This window comes from Solanum stenotomum, chromosome 10 (genome assembly GCF_019186545.1).
Source record: "Solanum stenotomum isolate F172 chromosome 10, ASM1918654v1, whole genome shotgun sequence".
Lineage (NCBI taxonomy): Eukaryota > Viridiplantae > Streptophyta > Magnoliopsida > Solanales > Solanaceae > Solanum > Solanum stenotomum.
This window is the reverse complement of record NC_064291.1, coordinates 45,272,507-45,299,357: the sequence shown is the minus strand read 5'-3', so window position 1 is coordinate 45,299,357 and position 26,851 is coordinate 45,272,507. Positions and strand designations below refer to the sequence as shown.

Genomic DNA, 26,851 nt, shown 5'->3' with positions numbered 1-26,851 from the left:
TGTTTGAAGCTAGGAGGATTTAGAAGAGAATTGAAAGAAGAAAATTTGAATTTTGAATTAATTGAAGTTGTTACCATTTGAGAAAGATTGACAATAAATTGATTAGCGTGATTTAGGGAACTCACATTCAAAATTGATACTCTTCCTTTAAAAGTGTAACTGAATTTGTTTTAATGTATTGGAATTAATGTATCTGACTTATTTGCTATGTATCTGAATAGCACTGATTTTGAAGGGGTTTTCGTAAATTGAAAAAGAGTAGGGATAGAATGTAATTTAGATCTTTACACTATGGGATTTAGGTAAGTTATACTATATATATATATCACCTTATCAAAATAATCCTTTATGTATATAAAAAAAATAATCATTTTAGTCTTTAGCCCTAAAACAAACCATAAAAGTAAAAAATATAGTTAGATTAATGATATAACATGAAATTAATGATATTAATGGATAACAAAATTTTAATATTTGAATATAAAAATATAACATGAAATTAATGATATTAATGGATATCAAAATTTGTAGGGAATATCATGTTCTTACCAAATTTGAAGATTAATTTTCTAAAATAGGTTGATTTGATTATGTTTATGATATTTGTCAATATAATATAATTATGATCTTTAAAATTTAAATAAAACTTTCTCATCTAGATGTACCCTTGACAAAATGGTAGGAAAGGGTATTGGAAAGAAGCCGGATCCCAAAAATATTTTGCTGAGTTATTTTTGTGTTTTAGTCCTTGGTTTCGAAATCTTTCTATAACAAGTAAATGCTTTGCTAACTGTAATTAAAGGAGGTTGTTCTCTCTGATTCTGCAAATCTAGACAACAATTTTCATTTGATTTACACCTGTCAATATCTGTAGTACTTGAAATAAAAATGGTAGAATGACCTGGTAGACCCCTGTACTTGGCTCCATTTATTAGTTGGACCATCCTATTCACCACTTTGCCCAACTAAACCCCAAAACCTATTTAAACTCTTATATGGATGACTCATTGATGTGTGTAATACAACTAAACACATTAATTTCCACGTCATTAAAAAATACCACATAGGAAATTATATGTTAGAAGTCTAAAAACCCTATTTCACTCCACCTCTTTATTGAAACAAGAAAGGATTTTGTTGGTACACTATTTTTAGTTTAACTTTTTGCTTTCCTTTGCATCTGTGAATGAATATGAAGAATTCAGTTGGTGGTTAACTTATGAATCCTCTATTTTCATGTGTATTTTTTTATGGTAAAACTATGATTGATAGAGCTTGTTGCTGGATAGCTGAGTGAAATTTTTGATTAAAGCTTCATAGTTCGATTGCAACTTAATTTGCTTTTTAAGTATTTTACATGATTTTTTTAATTCTATATTTTTATTCATTGTAATATGGATATGTATGTTAGTGCAATAGTTAGTTTTAAGAGAGTGTAAATTTTTTTACTTTTTGTTTAGTGCATTAAGACTAATGAAATCACTCAATTGCTTCAATTCTTGCGTATGTTATTAGACTTTAGAATTTAACAATTTTGTACTAATTATCGTGTGATCGTTTGGAGAGTTTTTCTTTTTTGAGTGCTTGATGAAATTTTAAAAAAAAAGATCTTTTTTGGTTGTTTAGTGAGATTGGAGAATTTTTTTTATTTTTTTGGGGTGTTTAATGAAATTAGAAAAAGCTTAAATCTTTTTTTGTGTGTTTAATGAAATTAGAAAAAATTTAAATCTTTTTTTTTGTGAGTTTAATGAAAATGGAAAAAGATAAATTTTTGTTGTGTTTGATGAGGTTGCAAAAAAAATCAATTTTCTTTTTTTGGTGTTGATGAAATGAAGAGAGATTCTGAAATATATGGGTTGATCAGAAGATTAAGTAGAAGAATAAGGTTCTGAGGAGAGAGAATACTGGAGAAGAAAAACTAAGTGGAAGTTCATAAGGAGCTCAAAGTTTGATCAACAATGGTGTTGGAATAATTGGGGAAGAAAATGATTGTTATAAAGGTCAAAAGTTGTTGTCATTGTCTTTTCAGAAATCCTCACGCGCTTAAAATATGTGCATCACACACACTTTGGACAAAAATATCACATAGGATTGACAAGTCAAAAAAAAGGGGTTTTAAAATGTTGTATTTCAACGAGTTTAAGGATTCAATTGACAAAACGTGGTGAGTAGGAGGGTCCAACTGACAAACAAAGTCAAGTGCATGGGTTTTTCAGGTCATTTCGTCAATAAATAATACCAACTTGAATTTACTTGGAATTAAAAGGCATAACAAAAAAAACAACTGAAATAATTAGTAGATATAATTAAATTTCACTACAAGAAAAAACTAAAAATGTTACATGCATCAAAACTTTAGCACCTGAAATTACATATTAGAACAAGGTGGGTCAAAGATACATATATGTTTCTGTAAAGAACCATCAATAGTAACTTGTGTTGTATGCATCAAAACTTTAGCACCTTGAAACTACATATTAGAACAAGGTGGGTCAAAGCTAATAATTTTTTACTTTCATAATGTTGGGTTCATGCTGGCAACGTTACTTCTTAGTTTAAATACAAATTCATAAGCAAGTAAATACAAAGTTGAATTCAAAGAGAGTGGGAGATTGGGCCTCTAGCCCCACCCAACATTCCTTTCATGTTTGCCAGCATCAGTTTGGGCTTCTGGCCCACTTCCTTTGCTCATAAACCTACTGTAGCTAATATGGACTTATAGGCCCACTCCTTTTCTAGTCGCTTTGTCTAATGAGGCCCAACACATAATGCTTCGGATAAAAGTGATTGGCATTATTTGTAGATAAAATGACTATAGTTATAGGGTTATTGAATTTTAATAGCTATAAGTATGATTTTTACCAAAAATGATTACAGTTTATGTCTATATCTAGCTGTATTTTTGTATAACTCTTTTTATTATTATTTATACAGTAATACAATTATAATTATAGCTATAATTCACTAAATAAGGTAATTTATGTTACTATGACAAACAACCCTTTAATTACTTCCCTAAGACTCTCAATTTTCCATTATTAAATTACCAACTAATATTTACCTATTGAAAGCATATCCACCATATTCCAATTAAATAAACAAAAATATTGGGATACGTTTTACTCCATTCTTCTGTTATCTCCATTGTTCTTACTTCATTGTTCTTATTCAGACGTCATAAAGGTATTTATAGAATTTTGTTTAGTTAAATTTATCTATTATATTTTGATGAATTGATTGTATTTGTGAATGAATCTTATTTATTTTGATTTTAAATAGGTGAACTCCATGGCAAGCATAACTTGTACAATAATTTCGATTTTTGTAAATCTATATATGCGGCGCTTTAATCAGACGATTCACCACATAGAATCTGATTTTCTACTAATAAAAATGTAATATATATATATATATATATATATATATATATATATAGTTAGCATACGAATACTTTGATTTCAAATGGATACAGTGATTTATATAACTTAATGTATTAATATATCTAAGATACATACCATCATAGAACTTAATGTATTAATATATCAAATTTGGTAAAGTATATCAGTTTAGCATACGAGCACGACAATTTAAATACACTTACAGTATGAATACACCTATATAATATACATATGATTACCCTTGTTGTTAAACAAAAATTGGATACATTGGACAACCCAAAAATAAGAAAAACAGAACATAACACAATGTGAGTATCTAAGTGTATTCAAATATACTTATATACCGTAATCAACCTTTCAACTTGTGATGATATTTCAATACAATTGGGCAATCCAAAAAAAAAAGATAATGGAATATAATACAATACAAGTACCCAGATGTATAATTATTTCACTATATAAAAAAATTGAAAATCCCACAATTCTCATTCACTTTTTGCTCATGTCCTCCTTGTATTACTTTTTTTTTACAACTATCTACATATGAATACATTGTTAATTTTTCGTCCTGTTTTTGTTGTACAACTAAACCTCAATCTCTTTTTCCTCATGTTCTTGTTGTACTACATTTTATCACTGCTATCAGAATCAACGAAGGAAGTTCATCCAACAATTCATCAAATAAATGTATACCGGAGTATTGATTTTCGCCATTATAATGAAAAAAATCTTCAATCGAAACCCTATGAAAATAGATGAAACATATAGATGTATACAAATATAATCTTCATAAAACAAGAAAAAATTACAATTAGAAGATACCTAATGAAGATGAATCACAAAAATCAGTCCTGCAATTATGCAAAAGGATCGTGAATCAGAAGGATTTTTGAAAAAAAAAAAACAAATCAGTGTTATAGAAATATTGAAAAAGAAAACATTGAAGATGGTAAACATAAAGAACAAGCACTGTAAAACATGTCTGACATAATTGATTAGGCTTATGTTAATTACTTTGCTATTTAATATTTCTTAATATACATATAAAATTGAAAAAAAAATAATTATTCATGTATAATTAATTAACTTTGCTATTTAATATTTAAGTATATTCATATAACACAAAAAAAGTAAACTATAGCTATTCACCTTAAATATATATTAATGTTTGCTATATTCTGTAGTTTTTCCAAAGTTTTATAAAACGGATCAAAATGTTGTTGAAATTTCTGTTATGAGGTTAATTAGGCTTCCCAATGTTGTTGAACTTTATGAAGTAATGGCTAGCAAAAAAAAAATTATTTTGCCATGGAATATGTTAGAGGTGGTGCATTATTCAATAAGGTTGCTAAACGAAATCAGCAATACGAAAATATTTTCAACAATTAATTGCGATCGTTGATATCTGTCATAGTCAAGGGGTATGTCATAGAGACCTGAAATCCAAAAATATACTATGGATGAAACCGAAAACCTTGGGTTGAATGCTCTTTTCGATAAGAAAAGACAAGATGGCCTCCTCCACATGACGTGTGGAACTCCAACATATCTTGCGCCAGACGTCATAATAAGAGTGGATATGATGGCGAAAAGGTGGATATTTGGTCATGTGGGGTGATTTTGTTTGTTTTGTTAGCTTGTTATCTTCCATTCCATGACACAAATCTAATGGAAATGTATAAGAAAATTAGTAAAGGGGTATTTAATTATCCTGAATATTTCCCTTATGATATACTCCCTCTGTCCACTTTTATTTGTCATGTTGCGCTTTTCGAAAGTCAATTTGATTAATTTTTAAAGTTAAATTAGATTACGTTAATTCGATATTTTTTTTAAAAAATTAGATATTCAAAAACTATACGAAAAGTACTATAAGTTGCAATTTTTTGCATATCAATATGATGAAAATATACATCGTAAAATGTTGGTCAAAGTTCTTATTGTTTGACTCTAAAAAAGGAAACCATGACAATTAATTGTGGACGGAGGGAGTACCATTTAACACATATATACAAACGGATATACATTATTTTGTTTATACAAATGTATATACTTCAACTACAAGTTACTTATGTAAACATCAATCATTTATATACATATGCAATTGTTATATACAAATAACTATTCATTTACATACGGACCATTTTCGTATCATATTGAGCTAATTAGAAATTGAAATAAAACACCAATAAACTAACAACATGTCATTGTTTGAGGAAGTAAAGTGTCTCATCAAACATGCAAATTAGCTTGGAGCTTCTTTTTACTTACCATATGAAATTATTTTCTTGATATTTACTATATACAAAATATAAAATAGAGTCATACAACTTCTTTCATCATTTATCATGTTGTAAATAATGGCATGATTCGTTTTAACTTTCATAAAAAGGCTAATTACTTCCACTTATTAAAGACTTGCAAAGGCATTATTACGCAAGACATATTTTAGTGTATGTTAGTTTTGTTCACAAATAGATTGGTATATAGTACATGTTTTTGTTTTATCTAAATTTGAAACTTCTGTTAAATACTTGTAATTTTATCGGCTATTCTCTTATAGAATGTTCAAATACATTTTTTTTAAATCATTAAAAATTAACTATTCATTTTTAACTCCCTCCCTAAGAATTTTCTTTTTTTTTTCTTTATTGATCTGAACTTGCAACCTTATTATTGGAGTTAGAAAGCTCAATTCTTCAAGTAAATATTTGTGTCTAATTTAGTGTTAATACGAGTATTTCAACATAGAATATTTTAATGTTAATCAGCGTAACTTAAACAAGTTATAAATTTTTGTTGAATATTATAAAAAAAAATATTTTGTATTGATGCTTTGATGTGTAAAGTGATGCGGGAGAAGGGGTACAAAAGCTAGGTTTAATGGAACTTCACAATTTGGTGGGTCGGGTTTTAATACTTGGGTTAGGTAGACAATATTAAATAGAGAATAGATTTTTAGTAGTAATAAAAATATATATAAGTGGGTACATATAAAAAGTGGGTTTTGTATATCCTATCGGGTTTTGTATGTGTCAGGCAGGATAATAAAAGTGGGGACATAAAATTTAATTGTGAATGGATAAATATGTATTCAAAGTTGGATGATAATGGCGAATATATCAAAAAATATAATTAAAGATAAATAGAACATTTTTCTAAGAGTGAGGCAAGACCCTTTTCCGTTTATCCAATTTTATATAAAATGTTGCTCTACGGGACCTTGGCATTATCTCAAAATGGTTAACTACTTACAAGTCACACCTAAGAATGATAGATATTTGATTTAATTATTAATGGGTTCAAAATTTTGAAAAAAAGTTGTCAAATATTCAATTTTTTTCGTTCATTTTTAAAAATTGAAACAATGTCAATCCATCCATATCTTTAATATGCTGAAAATCGGATCAACTTGGAATTATTAGCCGTTCGTTATTTAATTTTAGGGGAAAAGCCATTTTGAAGGTGTTTAAAAAAACATTTATTTAAAACAGAGTTGAATAAAAGTTCAAATAATTTATTAGTGAAGGAATTAGATATCTTAAAATATCCATGAATGTAGTTACCAGCAAAAAAAAATGTTTTGGCTAATTTTGAATTTACACTTAAAATTATTTTGAACAATCTTGCTTTTAAATGAGTAGAGTTCTACTATCATCCAGTAGTCATAAGTCATTCTTCTTATTTCAAAATGAAATAATTTGAACAAGTCTTAATTTCATATACACTCTAACTTATAATATTTACTCGAGTAAAGATATTGAACTAAACGACTAGTCTAATTTCTTAAGGTGTAGTTAAATTAGTTTTTATTTAATAACTCTAAATGCGTATAAGAGATCTTAAAGTTATTCACACAAAATCTTAAATCATCATAAAGTTTTTTAATAACTATGAGAGAATATAAAGAATTCAAGTTATTCTCGAAAATTTTAGTTTTTTAACTTTTAAATTGAATCTAATAAATAATAATTTGATAAGACTTAATGTTATTCATTCAGACAGTTTAAACAAAATTAACAAAGAAATTTGGTAAGTAACGTAAATTCTTGTGATGATTCATCTAAATAAGGGAAAATTAGTTATCTAGTCATAATACCTAACATGTTTAGTCAAAACAACAATACTTTAAAATATTTATTTAAAATGTCAGAATGTCAATATTCTCAAAAAAAAATTGTATTCACATTTTATTATTTATATTTTCTTTATTAATCAAAAGAGTCCATCATTGGACCAAATTCTAACCAATAACAGATTAAAAATAAAAAATAAATACAAAATTATCATTTAATATTCTTCCCACATCCTACACGTTTCCCACCTTTCACGTTTCTAACATAAAGTTTTTATTTTTCCCCAGCTTTCACGTTCCCAAATTCTCTTTTTTCAAGTTTTTCTAACCTTGAAACACAAATTATTCAAAGTTTGATTCTTCAACAAAATCTCGGTATTAATTCAAGAAATTTCTCGGTTGGTAAAAAAAATCTATATATTAATTCAAGAAATTTTGAATTTGGTAAAGGTAATTTCGATTAGTTATTTATATTTCTTTTGATTTGTTTTTAATATCACCGTTTATGATTTATATTTCGCATTGTACATATTACGGGTTTTCCGTTAATTTTTTTAATTTTTATGCAAGTTTGTTTACATATTCATGTAAAATTTATGTATTTTAGATTTTTAATCGATTAAACAATTTTTTTTGATTTTTTTCTGATTTCGTTTTAATATTTCAGATTTATTAGAATCTACAAATTCATTCATATGTTTATTTTGTTTGATTTTTAATACATTTATATTTGCTTTTAGGGTTTTAGATTTGGGGAAAGCATCTGTCTGTCTACAATGTCTGAATCAACAGTTTATTTGTGTATTCATTCTATCTATGTATCAACAAGTTTTACATTTTTTGTTTTTACATTGTATTTTAATTTCAATTAGTATACCAACATGTTTGTATTTTCTTCTTAATTTGTCTTCATCCTAACTATAAGCTAACAATTTTGTATTTTATTGGGTATTCATTCTGTATTTCAATCTCAATTTGTATGTGAACAAGTTTGTATTTCTCTTTTGTTTTGTATTCAACCTAATTGTATACCAACAAGTTTTGTATTTTATGTGTCTACTTTACCTTTCAAAGTCACTTTGTATTTCAAATGAAGAGAGTATTTAATTTCTTTTGTATTCACAACTTTATATTCAATCTCACTTTGTATTTATAACTTTGTATTTTCATCTCACTTTTGTATTCATATATTGTTGTATTCAACATATAGTCGATGATCCATTAGTTTATATTTTACCTTTCAAAGTCACTTTGTATTTTAAATAAAGCGAGTATTTCTTTTGTATTCACAACTTTATATTCAATATTTTCATCTCACTTTTGTATTCATATATTGTTGTATTCAACATATAGTTCATGATCGATTAGTTACATTAACTTAATGGGATACAAATTATTGGATGCATTCAAATAGAAAAAACAACTACTAAACTAAAAAAAAAAAACAATTTCATTCGTTATACATCATAATTTGGATATAAAACATCCGAAAAAAGCTATAAATTCCAATGCATACAAAGATTTCACTGATTCAATTAGGAAAAAAAACAACACTCTTGTACTCGACATATACAAATATCTCATCCAAACAAATAAAAAAATTGAAAAAAATACCTGATTGTTTTTCGATTGTTCATTGGATGCGACAAATTTATTGTTGTCAATTTTGAAAATTTCTGTTTAAAAAATATGTCGTATTCAACTTGAAGAAGCTTTGAAAGTTATCAGATGAATGATTCGGAAGACAAACTATTTTTTTTTATGTTCTTAAGAAGAAAGCAAAAAAACGCTCGACGGAAAGATAGATGACTATTTATGCTTTTTTCAAAACGTAACTGATTTGTATTTAAAATATTTTTTACCTTTTTTGAATTTTTTTGTTCCATGATTTTCTCTGTTCTGTTAATAATTATTTGTATTCTTTCAAATTAATCAAAATAAAATAAATACATAACTAATTCCTTAACAAACTAAAACAATGGCATTTTTAATAAATAATGAAACTGTTGCTAAGGAGTTCCACTAAAAGCTAAAATATTGCTTTTTTGAAAAATTTCCCTAAAAAAAAATGAAACGGAATAATAACACAAAATCAAATTCAAATTCCTTTGCGTTTTGCTTAAATCTAAGAGAAGTACACTATTTGGGCCCAACTATATTTGTTCAAAAGTTGGACCCACTTTCTTCAATTTTGGGCCCATTTTTTCTTTGTTTGGTTGATCGAGAAATGGGCCTTACTGCTGGGCTTCACTTTATATGGTGCCTCGGCCCAAATATAGAGGCTGACTCAAAAGGAAAGCATGTAAGTTGGGCCTCAAGCTATCAATAAGTGCCTCAGCCCAGATAAATTATTTTGGGATAATTAGGTAAAATGGCCAAAACCAATTATATACAAGAAAGACTGAACCTATCGGTGGCTCCCTAAAGTTGGCACCAATTTTCACAAGCTTTGTTCATTTTAAACACCTCATGTTGAGTCCCGCTGTGTCATTTTGACACTTTCTACTGGCTTGATACATTGGGTGTGCTTCACCCATTTTGAGCGCGTGAGGAGTGTTTTTTTGTTTTTTTTTTTAATTTTTTAATATTTTTTCCTTCTTCTTCACTCTTTATCCCTACCACTTATTCCACCTTCCACCATGAACAATCATGATGAAAAACCTTACAAAACATGAAAAAATAATAAGTTTTTTTTATCGCAATAATTTTAAAAATATTTACAAGAACAAAATTTTTAAAAAACATCACACTAATTTTGAAAATATTTATTTGAACAAAACACACATTTTTTTAAAAAAAAATATAAGAAGAATGTCATATTTGTCAAAACCTTACCTCACTATCAATAAAATGATTCTCAAAATCAAATTTACAACGAAAAAGAAAAAAGAAAGATTAAAATCTAATGATTTTTTTTTTAAAAAAAGAGGAAGAATAACCAAAAAATGGTGGGAGGGTTGGGGAAGCAAAAATAACAGAAGTAAGGCAGATGGGTGGGGGTGGGGTGATGTAAGGTGGAGGTGGGAGTGGTACAAAAATAGGTAATTTTTATTATTTATTTTATTGAAAAATAGTTGTTCTTTATAATTTATTTTAAAATTATTATTTTTACACTAAAATGCCACATGTCAACTTCTAATTAGTCATCATGTCATGTCATTTGCAAGTGTATTACACACACTTCATAATTTTAGCTGATTGTCAAAAAAGGGTCAAAATGACACAATGGGGCCCTACTTGAGGTGTTTAAAATGAACAAAGCCTACTTGAGGTGTCTAAGTGAAAATTGGTGTCAACTTTAAGGGGTTGTCTATGGGTTCCGCCTACAAGAAAATTGGTTGAACTGGCCATACCGTTTCTTCTTGCTTTTATCTTTATTGTTTTCGGTCTTTCTTCTTCTTCTTCTTCTTCTTCTTCCATGATCAATCAACCATTAAAGTTTTAAAGTTTGATTAAAAAATTCAATGTACTGCAAACACGAATCTTTTTGGACGAATATATATAAAAATATCTGAAATATCCATATGATTTCAAATCTAAAATTTGAGATTTTTAGAGTAGGCTTTTGATGGGTCGGGATTGAATTGAAAGAAGGAAAAATACTTGAAATATAATTATTTTTGCTTACGTCTCCTCCTTCAAAATCAACCCCCCTTTAACTATTTCTTATCCTTCTTCTTTAATTAGCCTCACAAATAATTGAAAAAAATTGGTTCAATAAATAGTTAGTTTATACTTATACTTAAGTTATATTCACCTTTTAGAGTGTATCATAATGTATAGTAAATATATATATATATATATATATTTGTGTATTTATTAAGTCATTTTTGACATGACTATTTATGAAGTTAATGTAAGATTAAATACTTTAATACATAATATCAGGATCTTGAACTCGATAACCTTACATAGAGATCGTTAGGGGCACATACCTGATGCGGAAGACATCATCACAGAGAGAAACAGAAGTGTTAGTCGTAAATTGATTTCTACCTCCTTACCCTAACTTTATTTTACCACAACCGTCAGCGATGAAATTATTGTCGAGAATATGTGATAACCCTAATAGGTGGAGGGAGGACCAATTTATAGAGGTTATGACTTAATCTGGTACGTCCATCAAGTAACCAATGTACGGACGAGATATATTCCTTACTAAATATTATTTATGGTATTACTTAGGTTACAAGTAAACTTTGGCCATAAGTAAGAAATAATTAATAACAATTCTTACATTCTCCCACTTGGCCCAATGACCATATAACATTAATATTTCATAAACATTAGTTGCGCTTATAATAAATCTCATTAATAATGTCCATCATACATACCACAATATAACAAACTACTAATGAGAGTTATGGCGGTTGTACATAAATTTTAAGCTACATACTTCCTTCCATATACTACTACATTAGAAACTTATCATACTAGGTTCATAAGCTATAAAACATATAACATTATGGTTCACAATAATGACTCATAAAGACTTATCTTGTAATATCTCAAAACAATAATGTATACACCATTATGAGAAACAAGAAATTCATTAATGTATATCAGAAACACATAATTTGAGCTCAAAGTGTAAAAACATCATAAATACAACCAAGACCCATTCTTTGAACATGTTCTTTAAATGCCTTTGGTTGTAAGCCTTTTGTTAACGGATCTGCAATCATGAGATCAATTCTAATATTCTCAAGTAACACTCTTTGTTTCTGAACTTCTTCCTTAACAGTAAAGTACTTTAATTCAATATGTTTGGCACATTTAAAGTACTCGTCGTTCTTGAAGAAGAATACTGTTGCAGTATTATCACAATAAATTTTCAGCGGCTTGGTGATGGTGTCGACAATCCCAAGTCCTGAAATGATGTTCCGCAGCCATAATGCATAATTGTGGCTTCATAACATGCCACAAACTTTCTTTGCAGTTTTTTCATTAATCAATTCCAAGATTACTTTGAAATCTTCCTAGCATTCCAACCGCAAAACTAATATCTGGTCTTGTGCAAGTTTGAACATACATCAAACTTCCAACAATAGAAGATGAAGGAATTGATTTCATTTTTTTTTCGTTCTACATCATTCTTTGGGCATTGCATGAGATTAAATTTGTCCTTTTTTTGAATAGGAACTATTCTTGCTTAACAATTGTTCATGTTAAATCTCTCTAGAACTCTTTCGATATAGCCCTTTGAGACAATCGAATCCTTGTGATCTATCACATAATATTTCTATCCCTATCACATAGGATGCCTCACCCATATCTTTCATTTCAAAGTTCATAGAGAGAAAGTCTTTTGTCTCACGCAATATGCCTAAGTCATTAGCAGCAAGTAAAATGTCATCAACATACAGGACTAAAAATATAAACTTACTCCCACTGATCTTTTGGTATATGCACCGATCAACAGTAATTTCATTAAATCCAAAAGATGTTATGGTATCATTAAACTTTATATACCATTGTCATGAGACTTGTTTGAGTCCATTTATTGACTTCTTTAGCTTACACACCATTTGATATTTTCCTTTAATTTCAAAACTCTTTGGTTGGTCCATATAAACATTCTCCTCGAGGTCTCCATTAAGAAAGACAATTTTCACATCCATTTGATGTAACTCTAAATCATAATGAGCTACCAAAGCCAAAACAATTCTTAATGAGTCTTTTTTTGAGACTAGTGAAAAGGTCTCTTTATAATCAATGCCTCTTTTGTGAGTGTATCCCTTGGCAAAAAGTCTAGCTTTATATCGTTCAATATTACCATTAGAATCGTGTTTGGTCTTGAAGACTCATCTCTACACCTGATTCTTTTAGAACTTTTTGGTAATTGAACGAGATTCCCGACTTTGTTGTATTTCATGGATTTTTAACTCTTCATTCATGACATAAATCCATTTACCAGACTTAGTGCTTTCTATGGCCTGTGAAAATGAAATCAGATCTTTATTAATTCCAATGTCAAAATCCGACTCTTGCAAATAAATCACATAATCATTTGAAATGACCGATTATTTTTCTTTGAGATTTTTTTAATGGAACTGTTTGTGGTTCATTTGCGTCAAATACTTGTGAGTTAGTTCCTTCTTGAAGTATTTCACCCAAATGTTGTTCAGCATTGTTAAAGTGTTCTTCAACAAGAGGAACAACATTTGTGATTGGTGCAGAAGTAGGTACATTCATGGGCAATGAAATATTTATCCTTACCTCATTAATTTCCACACTTTGTCGTTCAACACTCCCACTAACTTCACCATTCTCAAGAAATTTTGCAAATGGACCTGGACATTGTTTTGATTCGTTATACTTTCCATAACATTCACCACCTCTATCTGACCTAATGATTTTCACTTTTCTACCTAATTGTCTTTCAGCCTCATTAAGGTACACTTTGAAAGCGTCCGCTGCTTGAGATTTTCTTTCAACAAATAGATAAATCCATAATGTGAAAAGTCACCGATAAAGGTGATAAAATATTCTTCTGCACCTAAATATGGAACATCAAAGGGTCCGCAAATATCAGTGTGTATAATTTCAAGAAGTTGAGTGCTCCTTGTGGCACCTTTCTTGGTATGCTTGGTTTGCCTTCCTTTAATGCAATCCAAACATTTATCAAGATCAATAAAATTCAGATTCGAAAAAATCTCATTCTTTACTAATCTTTTTTATCTTTCTTTGGATATATAACCCAAACGTTTATGCCACAAATAAGCAGAACTTTCATTTAGTGAAAGTGTACTTTCTTTCTACAGAAACGACACACATCGGTCTTGAGTTTCTTATGAGCATCCTGTGGAACTTTAGCAGGTGCTTTCTTTTTCTTAAACTTGTTGGCCTTCACTTTAAGTCCTTTACCAGCTCCTTGACCCATGAGGTTTGGAATGACCTCCTTGTTTCTTAAGTCTTGACTCTTCTTGAGTAAGCATACTGGACAATTTACTAACACTTCACTTATCCTTAATAGTGTTATAGTTAATTTGGAATGGTCCATACTCAAGAGGCAATGAGTTCAAAATGAACTAAACCAAGAAGGTGTCATCCACTTTCATCCCTAAGGTTCGAAGTTTTGCTGCAATGTTGGTCATCTTGATGATATAATTTTGCATACTACGCGACCCATCAAACTTCATGGTTGTGAGTTTATCTATTAGTGTACCAGTGAGAGACTTATCAACAGAACGAAAATGGTTTTCCACAAACTTCAGGTATTCCCTGGCGCTTTCTATTTGTGGAGCAACAATCATTTGCATAAACATAAGGCTTAATCTGTTATAGAGCTCTCATGATTTATGAAAATACTTCTCATCCTCACTGCTCTTATCAGTAATGGCAGTAGGTTTGTCATTCAGCAAAGCCAAGTCAAGATCCATCACACCTAAGTGGAACTGGACTTGTCCATGCCATTCAGAGAAGTTCAATCCATTGAACACAGTAACAGACGAATCATATGAATGAAGAGGAATAGCTGCTTATAGGTATACATGCTCACAAATCAGAAAATAATGTGAATTCAGTAAAACTATAAGAATATATCGTAATTCTCCTTTGGGTAGATACTACGACACATTATCATAATTTAAGTGTCATCCTTTAATAGGTAATTGAATATTTTTAATCAAACATATTCGACATATTTGGATATACAATTTATGTTTGACTAAAATATTAATTCACCTCATAATTTTCACTATCCGTAGAATGATTAATTCACCTTTGGGTAAATTCTTAAGTTCTAGCAATAGTGAAAGTCAATTTATATATTTATTTTCAATATTGACATTTCATTAACTTTCATAGATAAATGACAATTTTATGAATGCATATTTTTCTTAACCATACTAGTTTGGTCACTTTGGTGACTACCAAACTATATAAATACAAATGCACACATAATATCATAAAAAATTGTGCATGTGAATAATTTTATACATTTTAGTTTGGCCACTTTGGTGACTCACACACTATAGAAACACAATACATGCATCAAGTGATCATAAACATGATATGTGTAGACGTTAATTTCTCTAGTTTGGCCACTTTGGCGACTAACAAACTATATAAATACAAAGCACACATAATATCATAAAATTTTGTGCATGTGGATAGTTTTATACATTTTAGTTTGGCCACTTTGGTGACTAACAAACTATAGAAACATAATACATGCATCAAGTGATCATAAACATGATATGTGTAGACGTTAAGTTCTCTAGTTTGGCCACTTTGGTGACTAACAAACTGTATAAATACAATACACACATACTATCATAAATTTTTTGTGCATGTGAATAATTTTATACATTTTAGTTTGGCCACTTTGGTGACTAACAAACTATAGAAACATAATACATGTGTAGTAAATTTCTCTAGTTTGGCCACTTTGGTGACTAACAAACTATAGAAACATAATATATGTGTAGTAAATTTCTCTAGTTTGGCCACTTTGATGACTAACAAACTATTTAGCACAAAGTACACACATTATTTATTACTTAGTATAATGACTACTTTAATTTGTTGCACAATTGATTCATTACCACATAAACTAAAAGAATAATAATATTATATGAATAATAAAGCCAATAACTTGTGCAATAAAATAAAATTGTTCATTGTTGTTATTGATAGCATCAATTCACTCAACATTAAATGAAGAAGGCGAAATGATGTGATGGAACCTTATACTTGTATGTGTTTGTATTCTGAACATTTTTACTTACCTCTTTGTCAAGTGAACCCTTTAACTCAGTAAATTTCAACACCTTAAACCCCTCTGACCATTGACCAAGCTTATGTGGTGACTTAATTGCTAATTTGGCATAAGCACGTGATTTCACACAAAAAAGGCGCGTAAAAATAAAAATTTAGATTAAAAATAATTAGAAGAAAAAGGTAAATACAATAAAAAAAGATAAAAATAAAAAACTTCATTATTTCTTCTTCCCCATTCTTCTTTCCCAGATCCCTCCCCATTTCTTTTCCTTTTTCTAGCATTAGTCCATGACCTTCCCTATTGTTCCCCAACCGAATTCCATGTTCCATTCATTCTCCCTTCCCCCACTCCATTTCAGTTCTTTTTTTCTTTTTTTTTTCCATTTTTTCTTCCCCCAAATTAGAAATGAGATTGTGCAAAAAATAGAACAAAATAAGCAAAGAAAAATCAAGAAAATTGATGCAATACCCAAATTTGCGAAATAAATATGTCTAATGGTTGTCCTTAGTTCTCCATCTTTATCTTTAAATCGATGTTATTCTTGATTTATCTTTCTTTCTATTTTCTAGGGTAAAGTAACAAAGGTGAAAAATAATTGTTGAATGTCTTTATGGAAATTATATGAAATCTGTTGTTCAAAATTGTGTATAGATATTAGCACATATTGAAATACTTTAGTGGTGATTCATTAGCATCCATGGAAAAAAGGGTTTTACAAGTGTTGACCAAATGACATGAAGATGAGGATGGAGTGAAAAAGAAGAAAAAATTAATTTATTATAAAAAAAATAAATAATAAATGACATGTCATATAAAATCTGATGTGGATGATGACATGTCATTGAGTTTAAGGGTTTAGTTGATAAATGGTTAAGTAAGGGGGTTCAAAATACAAACGCATCCAAGTACAAGGGTCTATCAGACCATTTTGCCAATGAAGAAAGGCCTTCAAATTAAGTTCATTCATTTATTATTATTTTAATAATAAAGCAATAATTGATGCGGAAAAGGTTAAAAAACAATTCTCCAAAAAATGCCGCATCCATATAACCCTCTTTTCGATTATTTTACTTTAGCAATTTAAACAATTAACTATCAAAGTTTCTATGAAACAATCAAATTAAATTGTTCGGAAGAAAACGACGATTGTTCATAACCGTCTTCACATATCGCACGTTTTTTATTTTTATTTTTAATCCCAAATTATGAACCATAAATATAATTTCACATATGCATATCATGTAAATATTATTCATAAAGATGCAAAACATACGAAGATTATCCGTTCAAACAATCCAGGCTCTGATGTCACATGTAAGATTAAATATTTTAATATATAATATCAGGATCTTGAACTTGATAACCTTACATAGAGATCGTTAGGGGCACATACCTGATGCGGAAGACATCATCACAGAGAGAAGCGGAAGCGTTAGTCGTAAATTGATTTCTACCTCCTTGCCCTAACTTTATGCTACCACAACCGTCAACGATGGAATTATTGTAGAGAATATGTGATAACCCTAGTAGGTGGAGGGAGGACCAATTTATAGAGGTTATGACGTAATCTGGTACGTCCATCAAGTAACCAATGTACGAACGAGATCTATTCCTTACTAAATATTATTTATGGTATTACTTGGGTTACAAGTAAACTTGGGCCATAAGTAAGAAATAATTAATAATAATTCTTACAGTTAAATTTATCTTTCTTTCTTTGGCAGAAGTCATATTTGGTAAAAAGAAATTCTAACAAGATACAATAATTATAATTTGTGAGAATATTACCTAAATTATCACCTCATTAATTAAGTTAAGAGTCCAATCTGTAAATAAAAATGATATACAATAGCTACTGAAACTATAACTATGTTACGTAATTATGCAAACTCTTAGCTATATAAGAATTTTTCCCTATATTTAATTGACAATAAATAGTTCACTTTTACTTTTTGGGAATAAAATATTTTTTAAAAATTTATTTGGCATTAAATAGCCATATTTATTTTTCTTGAAAAGTGATTATTTTTCTATTAATTTTCTTTCTCTATTTACACATTATTATTAATTGTTCTTTTTTTTTCTCTATCTCTCTCCTTATTATTAACTGTTTTTTACCATCATCGGATCCAAACAGTTGCACAAAATAAGGAAACACTATTTTATCTAAAAAAAAGTCGCGGGCTTTTCAACTCCCCCCCCCCCCCCCTCCTTTTTTTTTTTTTTTCCTTTCTTCTCTTTTTTCTCCCTCTTTCAAGTTTTAATATTTCTATCTTCTTCTCTAAAATATCTCCATTAGAGATCATTCACAACAATAACTCATCACTTTGATAACCTAAATCACACCAAATCCTTTTTATATTGGTTGTCCGCGTTTTTTCAACAACAAAAAAAGTTGCCAAATTTTTCACTTGTAGTTGGATGCAAGTTTTCTTTACAATTTTTTGTGTTTTCTATTAGATTTCAATTGATAAGAGTAGTTCATTCTCAAAAGAGAAGATATGTAGAGCGTGATGAAGATATGTAGAAAATGATATGAAGATTGCAACGATAGTGTGAAACCCTTTGAGGAAATGGGTGAACTGAAAAATGATGATCGACGAGTTTGAAAATTATTGATTGTAGGTATTACTGGATAATAATTTTGATTTTGAAAATATTCGACCTACAACATCGATATAAACACATGCAAATTCACCTCAATATTCAAATAGAAGAAGCATTTGATACTTTTTTAATGTGAAACATGAATTCCTATATATTGAGGCAGAACTCTAGAACAGTCTAATGTATACGCCTTCAAACTAAATGTATACGTAGTTGATATTGTGTAGATGCAGTTAAAAGTATGTATACAAACTTAATTTTATTTATTGAAATATTTTATGATAGGTAATAAATCTATACACATCAATATATACTATTATACTTATGTATACTAATAATGTATACAAACAAAATATAATAATGTATACATTATAATGTGAATGCACACTTAATTAAATGTATACTTAATCACATGTATTCAATTGATTACATACTTATTTGTAGTAGATTTCAACTATCATCACATACTAGATATTTATAAATATATTTTAGGCGCCTAATACTAAGTTTAGATTATGCAAGTGGATACATAAATAAATATATGAAAATAAATTGTGTATTTAGCTGAATACATATTGAATAAATCTATATTATGCATACACTAAACAAATGTATATTATAGTCTGTATTTTTTACTACTATATACTAAACAAATGTATATTATAGTCTGTATTTTTTACTTATATCTTCTTCTTACTTTAGAAGTGGTGGTTCCTCAACCACCACCAAACCAATCAAAAATTGCCACGTGGCGCTAATTAATATTTCTCTCTTTTATAAATTTTTTTCTATTTCTACTTTCTATTTCTTTCTATTAATATTTCTTTCTTTTATATAATATTTTCTATTTCTTTCTATTACCGCACCAATCAAAAATTGCCACGTGACGCTAATTAATATTTCTTTCTTTTATATAATATTTTCTATTTCTACTTTCTATTTCTTTCTATTAATCAACTACCACCAAACCAATCAAAACATGCCACGTGGCGCTAATTAATATTTCTTTCTTTTATAAATTTTTTTCTATTTCTACTTTCTATTTCTTTCTATTATTTCTTTCTTTTATATAATATTTTCTATTACTACTTTCTATTTCTTTCTATTACCACACCAATCAAAAATTGTCACGTGGCACTAATTAATATTTCTTTCTTTTATATAATATTTTCTATTTGAACTTTCTATTTCTTTCTATTAATATTTCTTTCTTTTATATAATATTTTCTATTTCTTTCTATTATATTCTATTTTCTATTCTACTTCTATCTATTTTATTATTATTTTTTTAATTACTATATATCATCATCGTACTTCATCATCATCATACTTCGTACTATATAAGTGGTGGTTCCCTTGGACTACCAACTTACTATATATCATCATCATACTTCATACTATATATATATATGTATATATATTTTCATCATACTATATAAGTGGTGGTTCCCTTGGACTACCAAGGGTATTTCCGTCATTTCCTTCCTTAAAAGACCTCCTATCATACTATATAAATCGTGGTTCCCTTGGACTACCAACTTACTATATATCATCATCATACTTCATACTATATATATATATATATATATATTTTCATCATACTATATAAGTGGTGGTTCCCTTGGACTACCAAGGGTATTTCCGTCATTTCCTTCCTTAAAAGACCTCCTATCATACTATATAAATCGTGGTTCCCTTGGACTACCAACTTACTATATATCATCATCATACTTCATACTATATATATATATATATATATATATATATATTTTCGTCATACTATATAAGTCGTGGTTCCCTTGGACTACCAAGTTACTATATATATATATATATATTTTCATCATACTATATAAGTGGTGGTTCCCTTGGACTACCAAGGGTATTCCCGTCATTTCCTTCCTTAAAAGAGCTCCTACCAATACTACCAAACCTATCAAAAATGGCCACGTAGGGCTAATTAATATTTCTTTCTTCATCATCATATATAATAATCATCATTCATACTATATAAGTGGTGGTTCCCTTGGACTACCAACGGTATTCCCGTCATTTCCTTCCTATACTATGTAAGTGCTGGTTCCCTTGGACGACCAAGGGTATTCCCGTCATTTCCTTCCTTAAAAGAGCTCCTACCAATACTACCAAACCTATCAAAAATGGCCACGTAGGGCTAATTAATATTTCTTTCTTCATCATCATATATAATAATCATCATTCATACTATATAAGTGGTGGTTCCCTTGGACTACCAACGGTATTCCCGTCATTTCCTTCCTATACTATGTAAGTGCTGGTTCCCTTGGACGACCAAGGGTATTCCCGTCATTTCCTTCCTTAAAAGAGCTCCTACCAGTACTACCAAGCCTATCAAAAATGACCACGTACGGCTAATTAATATTTCTTTCTTCATCATCATATATAATAATCATCATTCATACTATGTAAGTGGTGGTTCCCTTGGACTACCAAGGGTATTCCCGTCATTTCCTTCTTTAAAAGAGCTCCTACCAATACTACCAAACCTATCAAAAATGGCCACGTAGGGCTAATTAATATTTCTTTATATTATTTTATATTATTTTCATCATATCATCATCATCATAAGTGGTGGTTCCCTTGGACTACCAAGGGTATTCCCGTCATTTCCTTTCTTAAAAGAGATCCTACCAATACTACCAAACCTATCAAAAATCGCCACGTAGGGCTAATTAATATTTCTTTCTTTTAGCACTTTTTTTTGCTCTCAAATGCTACCAAACCAATCAAAAATGGCCACGTAGGGCTAATTAATAATTCTTTCCTTTAGCACTTTTTTCATCATCATCATCGTGGTGGTTCCCTTGGACTACCAAGGGTATTCCCGTCGTTTCCCTCCTTAAAAGAGCTCCTATCATACTATATAAGTCGTGGTTCCCTTGGACTACCAACTTACTGTGTATCATCATCATACTTCATACTATATATAATACTATATAAGTGGTCGTTCCCTTGGACGACCAACTTACTATATATCATCATCATACTTCATACTATATAAGTGGCGGTTCCCTTGGACTACCAAGGGTATTCCTGTCATTTTCTTCCTTAAAAGAGCTCATATCATACTATATAAGTCGCGGTTCCCTTGGACTACCAACTTACTATATATCATCATCATACTTCATACTATATATAATACTATATAAGTGGTCGTTCCCTTGGACGACCAACTTACTATATATCATCATCATACTTCATACTATATATATATATATATATTTTTTTTTTTTTCATCATACTATATAAGTGGTGGTTCCCTTGGACTACCAAGGATATTTCCGTCATTTCCTTCCTTAAAAGAGCTCCTATCATACTATATAAGTCGTGGTTCCCTTGGACTACCAACTTACTATATATCATCATCATACTTCATACAATATATATATATATATATTTTCATCATACTATATAAGTAGTGGTTCCCTAGGACTACCAAGGGTATTCCCGTTATTTCCTTCCTTAAAACAGCTCCTACCAATACTACCAAACCTATCAAAAATGCCCACGTAGGGTTGATTAATATTTCTTTCTTCATCATCATATATAATATAATCATCATTCATACTATATAAGTGGTGGTTCCCTTCGACTACCAACGGTATTCCCGTCATTTCCTTCCTTAAAAGAGCTCCTACCAATACTACCAAACCTATCAAAAATGGCCACGTAGGGCTAATTAATATTTCTTTATATTATTTTATATTGTTTTCATCATACTATATAAGTGGGGTTCCGTTGGACTACCAAGGGTATTCCCGTCATTTCCTTCCTTAAAAGAGCTCCTACCAATATCTCATACTATATAAGTGGTGGTTCCCTTGTACTACCAACGGTATTCCCGTCATTTCCTTCCTTAAAAGAGCTCCTACTAATACTACCAAACCTATCAAAAATGGCCACGTAGGGCTAATTAATATTTCTTTCTTCATCATCATATATAATAATCATCATTCATACTATATAAGTGGTGGTTCCCTTGGACTACCAACGGTATTCCCGTCATTTCCTTCCTTAAAAGATCTCCTACCAATTCTACCAAACCTATCACAAATGGCCAATTTTATACTATATACTATATATACTATATAAGTGGTGGTTCCCTTGGACTACCAAGGGTATTCCTGTCATTTCCTTCCATATAAGTGGTGGTTCCCTTGGACTACCAAGGGTATTCCCGTTATTTCCTTCCTTAAAAGAGCTCCTACCAATACTACCAAACCTATCAAAAATGGCCACGTAGGGCTAATTAATATTTCTTTATATTATTTTATGTTATTCTCATCATATCATCATCATCATAAGTGGTGGTTCCCTTCGACTACCAAGGGTATTCCCATCATTTTCTTCCTTAAAAGAGCTCATACCAATACTACCAAACCTATCAAAAATGGCCACGTAGGGCTAATTAATATTTCTTTCTTTTAGCACCTTTTTTTTGCTCTCAAATGCTACCAAACCAATCAAAAATGGCCACGTAGGACTAATTAATATTTCTTTCTTTTAGCACATTTTTTTGCTCTCAAATATTACCTAATCAATCAAAAATGACCACGTAGGGCTAATTAATATTGCCCGTGCCTTGCACGGGCACCCTTATCTAGTACTATATAGAAGAGGCTAGGGAAGCAGCTATTCGTCAACATGCTTGCTTCCCTAGCCAGTGCTACTATGGACATTTTCTTAATATTTTCTTAATATCATGCTTGAAATATGTTGTACTAGGCTGTTTTATAACTGTACTTTCTTAATATTGGACATTAATGCCCTTCTACATTTTCCAATCTCAGCCGCAATATTGGCCCAGGTTTCCAAGCAGGTGGACCATTCGTTTTCTTCTTTTTTCACTCTATTTGTTACTAATAGTATTTTATTTGTTACTACAAATAAAAATTGCGTTTAGATTGAAAAAATGATGAATATTAGAAAATTATGTCTTCTTTAAAAATTTATATAAATAATACTATAAATCATAATAATTAAAAATTTAAATATTAAAAAGTTATATAAGGCGAAATCTTGATAAGATTAAGTGTTATAAATGTGGAAAATTTGGGCATATAGCTCCAAATTGTAAGCTGGAAAAGTTTAAGACTCTAGAAGATGATATTCAAGAGAAGATTTATAGTTTTGTATATACTTCTGGTTCCGAATCAGATTATGATGATTCTGAAGCAAGTTATGCAATAGAGGATGAGCAACCTGAGCCTTCTAAGGTTCATCAAGATTCGAATGATGCTTGCAAATGTCATGGTGATATTTGTCACTGCGAACATGATGAATTTTACAAGCTGCAATCTCAGTTTGAAGATATGAATATGTGCACTATCACTGCTGATAATGTGATAGAACTTCTAAAAGAAGTTACCGATAATACTCTTTGTGAAAAGATCATTCAATTGGCTGCTAGTAAAACTAGCTCTTCAACTAGTATTCCTAACGATAAAAAGGTTAAAAATGAGTTTAATTATTCTGCTCCTTACTCCTTGTCTGAAGTTCATAATAGACTCTCTTCTAAACAAACCATGATTATTCGTGATACCTCTTTTGATGATTTAAAAGGAGAAATTGAACATTTGAAGGAAGAAATTAAATTTCTTAAACAAAATCATATTATTTGTAATCACCGTGTTACTCAGATTGAGTCTGCTAATAGCAAAGGAAAAAATAAGGTTGATGAATCTACTACTGAAGAAAACACTCTTGCCAACACTTAGAATATCGATCCGAAACAAAATATGTTTTTAGGAATGATGCAAATTGTTATAGCTCATAAATGGTATGTTAAATGTACTATATTAATTGATAATACTTTTTCTATAACTAACATTGTTATGATTGATAGTGGCGCTGATGTGAGTTGCATTCAAGAAGGCCTAGTACCTACTAAATATTTTGAAAAAATAACTCATATGGTTAAATCTGCATCTGGTCATGCTTTGGATGTAAAGTATAAATTATCTAATACTCGGATTTGCCAGAATAAAGTTTGTATTCCTCACTCTTTTTCTTAGTAAAAAATCAGTTATATCCTCCTATTATTCTAGGAACTCCTTTTATAAATGCAATTTATCCTTTTACTAATATAAATGCTAAAGTATTTGTTGCTACTTATAAAAATCAAGATATTAGTTATACTTTTATCACCGAGCCTATTTCTAGAGATATTAATGCTCTAATTGAAATGAAACAAAAACATGCTGATTATTTACAACTTGAGATATTTAGTATGAATATATTCGATACTTTAAAATCTGCTAAAGTACAGGAAAAGATTAAAATCATTTCTGAAAAAATGGCCATTGATATTTGTGCTGATCATCCTAGTGCTTTTTGGAATCGTAAAAAGCATATTGTAACTCTTCCATATGAAGATGATTTCTTTGAAGAAAATATCCCTACCAAATCACGTCCTTGTCAGATGAATACCGAATTGGTCGAATTCTGCAAAAAGGAAATTGATAATTTATTGCAAAAGGGTTTAATAAAACCTTCCAAGTCACCCTGGTCTTGTACTGCATTTTATGTTAATAACGCAGCAGAAAAAGAACGAGGCGTTCCCAGGTTAGTAATTAATTATAAACCTTTAAATAAATTTTTAAAATGGATTAGGTATCCTATTCCAAACAAAAGGGATTTATTATCAAGATTATATGATGCTAATATCTTTTCAAAATTTGATTTAAAATCTGGATATTGGCAAATCCAAATATTTAAAGACCATTCTTATAGAACGGCATTTAATGTTCCGTTTGGACAATACGAATGGAATGTAATGCCCTTTGGATTGAAAAATGCTCCCTCGGAATTTCAAAAGATTATGAATGATATTTTTAATCCTTATTTGGATTTCATCATAGTTTATATTGATGATATTTTGGTATACTCAAAGACTCTTGAAATGCATATTAAGCATCTAGACATTTTTAAGAAAATAGTTATTCAAAATGGTTTGGTTATATCTAAACCTAAAATGAGTCTTTTTCAAACAGAAATTAGATTTTTGGGTCATTTGATTTGTCAAGGAAAAATGACTCCTATTCAGCGATCTATTGAATTCGCATCAAAATTCCCTGATATTATTACAGATAGGACGCAATTGCAGCGGTTTCTGGGAAGTTTAAATTACATTTCCCCCTTCTACAAAAATTTGTCTCGAGATTTAGCTCCGTTATACGACAGGCTAAAAAAAGATCATAAGAAGCCTTGGACTACTAGTCTCACAGATCTTGTAAAGACTATTAAAAAAAAAGTTAAATCTTTGCCTTGTTTAACCCTTGTTAATCCTGCTTGGCCAAAGATCGTTGAGACAGATGCGTCCAATATAGGTTATGGTGGAATATTAAAACAGATTAACCCGCATGATAAAAATGAATATCTTATTCGGTTTCATTCAGGAAAATGGAGTGATGCTCAGAAAAAATATGCAACGGTAGCTCATGAAATGTTAACTTTCGTTAAATGTGTTTTAAAATTTCAGGATGATCTTTACAATAAAATATTTGTGATAAAAACAAATGCTCAATCAGTCAAATATATGTTTGATAAAGATTTTAAACATGATGCATCCAAATTAATATTTGCTAGGTGGCAGGCATAATTAGCCCCTTTTGATTTCGAAATTCATTATAAAAAGGGAAGTGATAATTCCCTCCCAGACTTCTTATCTAGAGAATATCTTTCTTCTTAAAGAAATGGGTTTTCTTGACTTCTTTACTGATATTACTTTGGTTACAATTTTGAAGGCAGTTCCTCTTAATGGAGATTTACAGGAACATATTTTATGGAGAATTATAGACGAAATGGTGATGGATATCGTCGCTAATTACATGATTGAACAAGAGTTATATGAAAGATTTTATTGTTCTAAAGTTTATGACCTTTTAGATGATTAAAACCAAATGCTATGTTTGCAGAATGGATCCTCCTTGGGTAACCAAGGCAAGAGGAAGGGGCAGTTATACTCGCGGAAGGGGAAGATCATCCTCCTCAAAAACATCAGGACCGTCA

At 29.7% G+C, this 26,851-nt stretch overlaps 1 protein-coding gene across 1 annotated transcript in view; it reads right to left on the bottom strand.

Annotated features, from left to right (window-relative positions):
- LOC125878495 (delta-aminolevulinic acid dehydratase, chloroplastic) overlaps positions 1-24,427 on the bottom strand; it is a 385,024-nt gene extending 360,597 nt beyond the window's left edge. Inside the window, exon 1 of the mRNA XM_049559770.1 lies at positions 24,416-24,427. The gene's annotated coding sequence lies outside the window, so the exon portion shown is untranslated. The remainder of the gene's footprint in view (positions 1-24,415) is intronic.
- Between the last annotated feature and the right edge of the window lie 2,424 nt (positions 24,428-26,851).